This window comes from Rhipicephalus microplus, chromosome 7 (assembly GCF_043290135.1).
Source record: "Rhipicephalus microplus isolate Deutch F79 chromosome 7, USDA_Rmic, whole genome shotgun sequence".
NCBI lineage: Eukaryota > Metazoa > Arthropoda > Arachnida > Ixodida > Ixodidae > Rhipicephalus > Rhipicephalus microplus.
In genome coordinates, this window is record NC_134706.1 from 48,599,477 (window position 1) to 48,606,396 (window position 6,920).

The 6,920-nt window shown below is 43.1% G+C and overlaps 1 protein-coding gene across 1 annotated transcript in view; it reads left to right on the forward strand.

The window, feature by feature from the left end:
• Nucleotides 1-6,920, forward strand: part of dimm (basic helix-loop-helix family member dimmed) — a 505,350-nt gene that overhangs the window by 314,632 nt on the left and 183,798 nt on the right. Inside the window, exon 5 of the mRNA XM_075869121.1 lies at nt 4,490-4,551. The gene's annotated coding sequence lies outside the window, so the exon portion shown is untranslated. The remainder of the gene's footprint in view (nt 1-4,489; nt 4,552-6,920) is intronic.

A 6,920-nucleotide genomic window follows, 5' to 3' on the forward strand; every position in this document is an offset into this window, starting at 1 on the left:
CTTTTATAGACTCTACTTTAACGACACTTGTTTGTCAGCTTATTTTTTTGTTCTTTTTTTTCCTCTTGCAATTCAGTTCTTTTTTTTTCTGCTCTTGGCTGCTAAATGAAGGTCGTCCTATAGTATTCACTTTTTTGTATACCTTTTCGTGCGTTCATTTGTTTACCAATTGAAGTTCGTGCGTTAAACGGGAGAGATTTCAGTCTTGTGTATCCGGCCCTTTCTTCATATTCGTGTCCGTGAGTGTTCTACATCCCGATAATAACTTTCCGATATCTTTTCTCGTCTCTTTCGTCCAGTTTTGCTTCTTTTGCGTGGACAATATTCGCACATCCTGCTCGCCCCTGACGGCTTCGGCTGCGTTGCCGCGGCCGTGATTTAACAGTGGCCATTGTTGGTATGTCTAAGTCCTAAAAAAGAAAGCCGAGAAAAAAAAACGTGAACATCAAATTAGCAATGACACTGAAACTAAACGCTGGTGCTTTTCACGCACGGAGTTTGGTGTAAGAACACTGCTAGAAAATTTGGCACTACTGTCTGCAGTTGCCGTAATGCGCGCTTCAGTCAGCATGAGAATGATGGGTATAGTGCACAGATTCGACTGTATACGCCTACTGCAGCCTGGCAATGATGGGTATATTACATGTATTCGCCTATGAGCTTCGTGCAGCACGGTAATCACAGGTTGTACATGGATTCGCCTATAAGCGTCGTGCTTTCGGCTCCGTGTGTCTCCGCGTGGCTTGCTGCAGTTTCGTCGCAAGACGAGGTTCAGTGAAAGTTCAGCAGTACCACTTCGCCAGCTCGGGCCCTTTTAGAATTACCAATTCAAACCAGATCCCCATAGGTTCACAGCGAGCCACTCTTTTATCCTAAATAAACGCCAATACACAACGCTAGACAAAGCCGCAAGTGCGTAGGAAGTCACATACGCGAGGACTGCAGGCAAATCCGTGCACTTTACGCATCATTCTTGTGGTGTCAGAATGACCATGGCACCACAAGTTGGTAAATATCGTTGTACACAGTTGTCACGTAGAGTGTAGCGTTCCCGCTGTGTTGCTTTATACCGCTACGTCAGCGTGCGTGCGTCTGTTAAGCTCACGGCCTCTTAGCAGACGAAAATATAACACAGTCCTCGCAGGTTGAAATGGTAAAACAAAAGAACTCCTTGTTTTTTTACGTGCTGCGTTTCCATGCTTTTTTTTTCCCCCTCGCTGTTGTCTTTCCGGTAGCTTTTCGTTTCTTGCACGTGTTATACTGCGGCTTCGCGAGATGAAAAGAATTGCACTTGTAAGCATTATGCAAATTTCTTACGCTCGAATTTTTACATCTAGGCCTAGCTAGGGACGTGGTCGTTTCACATACTTTTTTTTGTCTGCTAGAAGGTGTTGCGCAAACCAGACGACAAAACAAACCCTTCGTCGGTATCACTCTTTCGTCTGAGTCGTCATATGCGCCTGTACACTTTTGTTTCTTTTTCTATTTTTCAGTATTCGTTTTTTACCTTGTGAATACACTTCTTCTCACGTGCCCAAGATGTAACTTGAAGGGTTTTGAATATTTCAGGAGGGCATCGCTGCTTCGAGTACGTGGTCTTCTGTAATGCGAATGAATTCGCCAAAAATAACCATTCTGGGCAGAGTTTCGCGTTCGCATAGTACAGTGTCTTACGGCTAAGATGGTTGGCACAAGACTTCTACGTCTTGCTCCACGATAAGAGAAAGTTACAGAGTAATTTTCTTTTACACCATTTGGTCCAGACGCAAACGCGCACGAATTATTCAAATCCGGAGCGAATCTTCCCGCTGCTCCCGCGCTTAGGCGAATCTCACTCAAGCTACCAGTGTTCGTGTGCTGTGCTTTTATGTGGCGAAGCATTACTAAGATGCACTTAACGTTTTGTCACGCTTGGATGAAACTCTTGGATTTCTTGGATGAAACTCACACATACCGTATTCACTTACGAAAAGTCCACCCTTTATACCATACTTCCGGACACTTACGACAATGCATTATGAAATACAAAAAATTACATATTTGTCTTCCCATTCTTCTTGAAAACCGAGAATTTATAAAAATTCTGGTTCAAGTAACATGTGTACAGTCTATATGTTACATATGACGTGCATAGTGTGTAAGTCAAGAAAGTTAGGTCATTTTTGCGACGTGTAATTAGTATTATGTCGTTTACGTTGTTGCATTTTTCGAATACTTTTAGGACCGAAGCTCCCAAAGCTGTGGGTCTGTCCATGCATGTTTGTGACCGATTGACAACCACCTAGTTGTACGACTCGCTCAGCAGGTGGCGCTAGTGTGAGTGACAGACAGGCGGAGGGGCAGACAGACATACAGGTGGGTGCACGGACGCCCGGACGTACGGACGCATGGACATTTCATGGGAGAGTTACTGTTTACCGACAATCTCGAGTTTCGCCCACTTATCACCGTTCATTCCATGTATATGGCGTGATTTTTTTTCTTTATCTGAGAGTTTTATTGTACTCCCTGCAACGATGAGACCGTACAACCTTTTGGTATTTTCGCTTCGTGTTGCCTTTTATTTTGCTGTTTTCAGTGTGAGTGGGCCTGTCATGCTTTGAAATGCAGCTTTTTTTTGCCCTTCACGCGTACCTGATACAAAGTACACGTGCCTTCACCATTTCGCCTTCGTTGTGGTGCGACTGCCACATCACGAGTCGAACCCGTGACCTTAGGGTCAGCATTCGAGCACCGTTTTCACTACACTATCGTGGTGGACTATAGTGTCTTTTCCACCCTTAAGATAGCTTTGAGTCTATCGCCCCGAAGACATATTTGTGGGCACTTCACCAGAAACAAATAAGAGCATGCTCTGCATACTTTTCACACACTGTATTTCACTAATGTATCTTAAACAAGTGTGGCATCAGGAATGCGGCCATTGCAATGACTAATGGTATATTTTCCTTGCGATTCATTAATCACATATGCCCTTTTACGAAAGAGTAAAAGAGTCCTGCGAATAAAACAGAGTGCCGAAGTAGTAGCAGCTTGCGCATGCATTGCCTGGATTGCTATAGGATGATCTATATCAAAAAGCAGTGTGACATCAGGAATGCAGCAGCTAGAAGGAATTATGTACCATTTTGTACTTTATTCATAGCATGCACTTTATCAATCTTTTGACAGGGCGGAAGAAGGTATAGAACGTCGTTATTGCAGTACTTTAAGTCCGAAACGCCGTTGTGAAATTGCAAAAGTAGTTTCCATGTGTCGTGTCAGAGACATCTCCAATATTCCCGAATGTCAAAGTTGTATAATATACTGCTGACAGAATTTACATTGACCAAATGTCAGATGTTACTCTATCGACACTATGTACACCTCCCTGGTACTCTCCCAGTTTTGCGTGCGCATTGGTGTGAAGGCCCCTCAAAATGACCATGAAAAAGTGTGAAGGCCCCTCAAAATGACCATTCAACGACTGAGTGAACCATTCAATGAATAAATGATAGAATGATCAACCTAATTTGTCCCTGGTTGAAGGAAAGGGGCAGTGGGACAGAGGGTGAGGACAATTTCATGCGTAGTAACGTGCGTTTATTGTACCTTTCGTTCACCTTCAGTTTTCAATAATCCTAATAAATTTTGTTAATGTTTTCATACGTATACATACATACATACATACATACATACATACATACATACATACATACATACATACATACATACATACATACATACATACATACATACATACATACATACATACATGCGTACAGACACACACATACGTACATACATGCGTGCATACATACATACATACATACATACATACGTACGTACGTGCATACATACATACATACATACATACATACATACATACATACATACATACATACATACATACATACATACATACATACATACATGTGCTCAGATTTGGGTGCACGTTAAAGAACCCCAGGTGGTCTAAATTTCCGGAGCCCTCCACTACGGCGTCTCTCATAATCATATAGTGGTTTTGGGACGTTAAACCCCACATATCAATACATACATACATACATACATACATACATACATACATACATACATACATACATACATACATACATACATACATACATACATACATACATACATACATACATACATACATACATACATACATACATACATACATACATACATACATACATTATTACATACATACTACATACACGTGTACATACATGCATCCAACCGTACACACGAACACGCGCACGCGAAATTACTCGATAATTGCGAAAGTTGTTGACAAGAATGCTGACAAAGCTACACGTCCCATTTATTGAAAGAACGAAATTTCTAACCAAGTAAAAGACAAATACGGAACTGTTCGACATGCGTGCTTCTAAAAAAACATTGAAAAAGCTTCCAGCTCCCGATAAACCCTGACCTACACGAATCTTGTCACAGTGAAGAAAAACATGTTTATTTATTTATACATACGTTTTTCACTCTGCAGGTTTAACTTTCATCACTGAGAGACCCGTCAGATGTAAACCCAGGTAGACAAAGCATAAAGCAGTAAGTGCTGTAGCTTTCTGATTTATCTTTCGCGTGCCTTATTGATTGTCACTGCATTGTTTGAACGCCCATCAATTCCTCCTCTCTAGCTCTCGACGGTGTCCATGCCGCTTATCTTCATCTCACAGGTTTAATGACCACAGTAATGCCCTTTAAGTTGTTTTGAAATCTGTCTGTTTAATGACATCATCAATGATTGACACTCCCATTTCTCTTCCGATGACTTCCTGTCAAGCACTTCCGGTTTTTACTAAATATAACTAGTGCAAAACCGATTGTTTTATACTCGGCGACCACTTTTCTTGACAGCCCTGTGAACAGGATTGATCCGAAGGGCATGTCTGCTATCACGCCAGAAAATAGTAATGAAGCTAAGTCACAATTTTCTCATTTGCATTGCTGATATAAATGCAAACGAGAATATGAGAAATTAAATGCAGTTAATGTTTAGTTAGCACGAATACTTTTGTTTTCTTCCCATTCCGTAGACAGCACAATCTTTTAAGAAGTCCATTTTTCTATCAGATTAACATGGCGTTCATGACGTACAGCGGGTCAGTGTGCGGCCGCGAACGCTCTGCTTAGTTATTTAGGGAAAATATTCTCATAATATGACGCTGAAATGTACTCGGAACAGTGCCAACGTTTCTCCCATTGTAATTTATTGAACCCGTTGACGTAGCGAGTGAGCAAAAGTGAAATCAGCGACAAGGTGGCGTAGTACTTGCGGAGCAACACCAATGCGCGGAAGCGCCGCCTTGGTTGCCCTGTTCGTAATATCAAGTTGATTTGTCACTGAGTATAGTTAAACTCAAGTGTTGCGTAGCATACATTTGACACCGAGGCATAACGAAGGGCGAAGAATCGAAGTGAGGAGCTCTTATCGCACAGTCTCTTCGCGTTGAGAGCTCAGCACGTGTAAACGTACAAGGGTTATACATTGCCGTCAGACATTCGCTTCACCGACATCTGCTATAGCCTTGAGGGGCGCCCAGCCAGCGAACGGTCGAGAGTGAGGAGCGAGGGGACGGAAGAGTGGGGCGCCAATGTTCTCGGCTCGGCGTTCGCATTTCACAGCGTCGTCTAGAACACACATTTCTGGATGTTCTTGAGAGGCGCCCAGCCAGCGAACGGTCGAGACTGAGGCGTGAGCGGACGGGAGAGTGGGGCGCAAGGAGGAGAGAGAGCGAACAGCGAGAAAAAGAGCGGGGGAGCACTGTTTCTCTCCTCTCCCACACTCTCTCACATGGCGTGCTCCGGTTGCTAGGGCTGAGAACAAGCGCGCGCACCCGCAGCGGTTGCAACTAAAAACACGCGCCTGCCACCTGTGGGTCGAGGATAGGGGTGCCTTAATCAAATTTATTTGTGTTAAGAGGCCAGAAATATAAAAGGAACAGGCACGAGAGTGTGAGGAGCAAACAGTCTCTGCGTTGAAACCCGCGGCTGCGGCATGAAACCCGATCTAGAAAAACCTAAATAAATACCGGGATACTTTGAGCCACGTTCAGTGCTTTATAGTGCCATAGCAGCGTTATCCTCAACTGCCCAAATGCCAGAGCGTCACAAAAAAGTTGACCTGTCGGAGCGTCACTTGAAGTTGAGGTCTTTGACACAAGCGAATGCGGTCGTTCGCCTTTCGACAGTTCGCCTTTCAGGGCATGCCTCCTTCGAGATTCAGGCAACGAATAAAATGCAGATGGTCGAGTGATTCATTGGTTAGATGTGTTGTTTACAAACTTAAGCCCATTCCTAAAACGTCCCTGTCTCACTTTGTGCTCTTGCGGCATTTTTAATGATTCTCGCATTGTTTGTTGCGCGTGGTGAAGTTTTTAATTAAACAAGAGCCGTGCTTCGTAAGCTTTAGAAATCTCTCTAGAGCACTGGCATTGTTGGCGGTTGTGAATGCGTTTCGCCAACCTTTTTAACGCTTTTTGTTTCTTCTTGACGCCGCTGTGTATGTGCATGGGGCTACTGATCATGTTAAATATGTTAGTATGGTTTACGTAGTCTTATGTGTGTAGCATATGGGGACACAAATATACAAGCAGCATGCTCCCAATAAACCTGCGATAGCACATCAACGTGGTGTATGTACCATCTATTGACGGTAGACTATCTTGTTCAGGGCCATCATTAAAGACGATAGCCTTTCTTGGGATACTTTAACGCAAAAGTTTTGGTATGTCTGTCTGTTGGTGCCTGTCCAATAATTCAGCCATCCAGCGAAACTTTTAGCAGCTGCTCAAAGACCGCCCATCTTGATCTGGTAGCTGCATTCATAATTAGGAACATTCTTTTTGAAAAAAGCAAATATTACGCAAATTTGAAGCTGAACACGAATACGTAAGTATTATTCAGTGTTTCTTTAT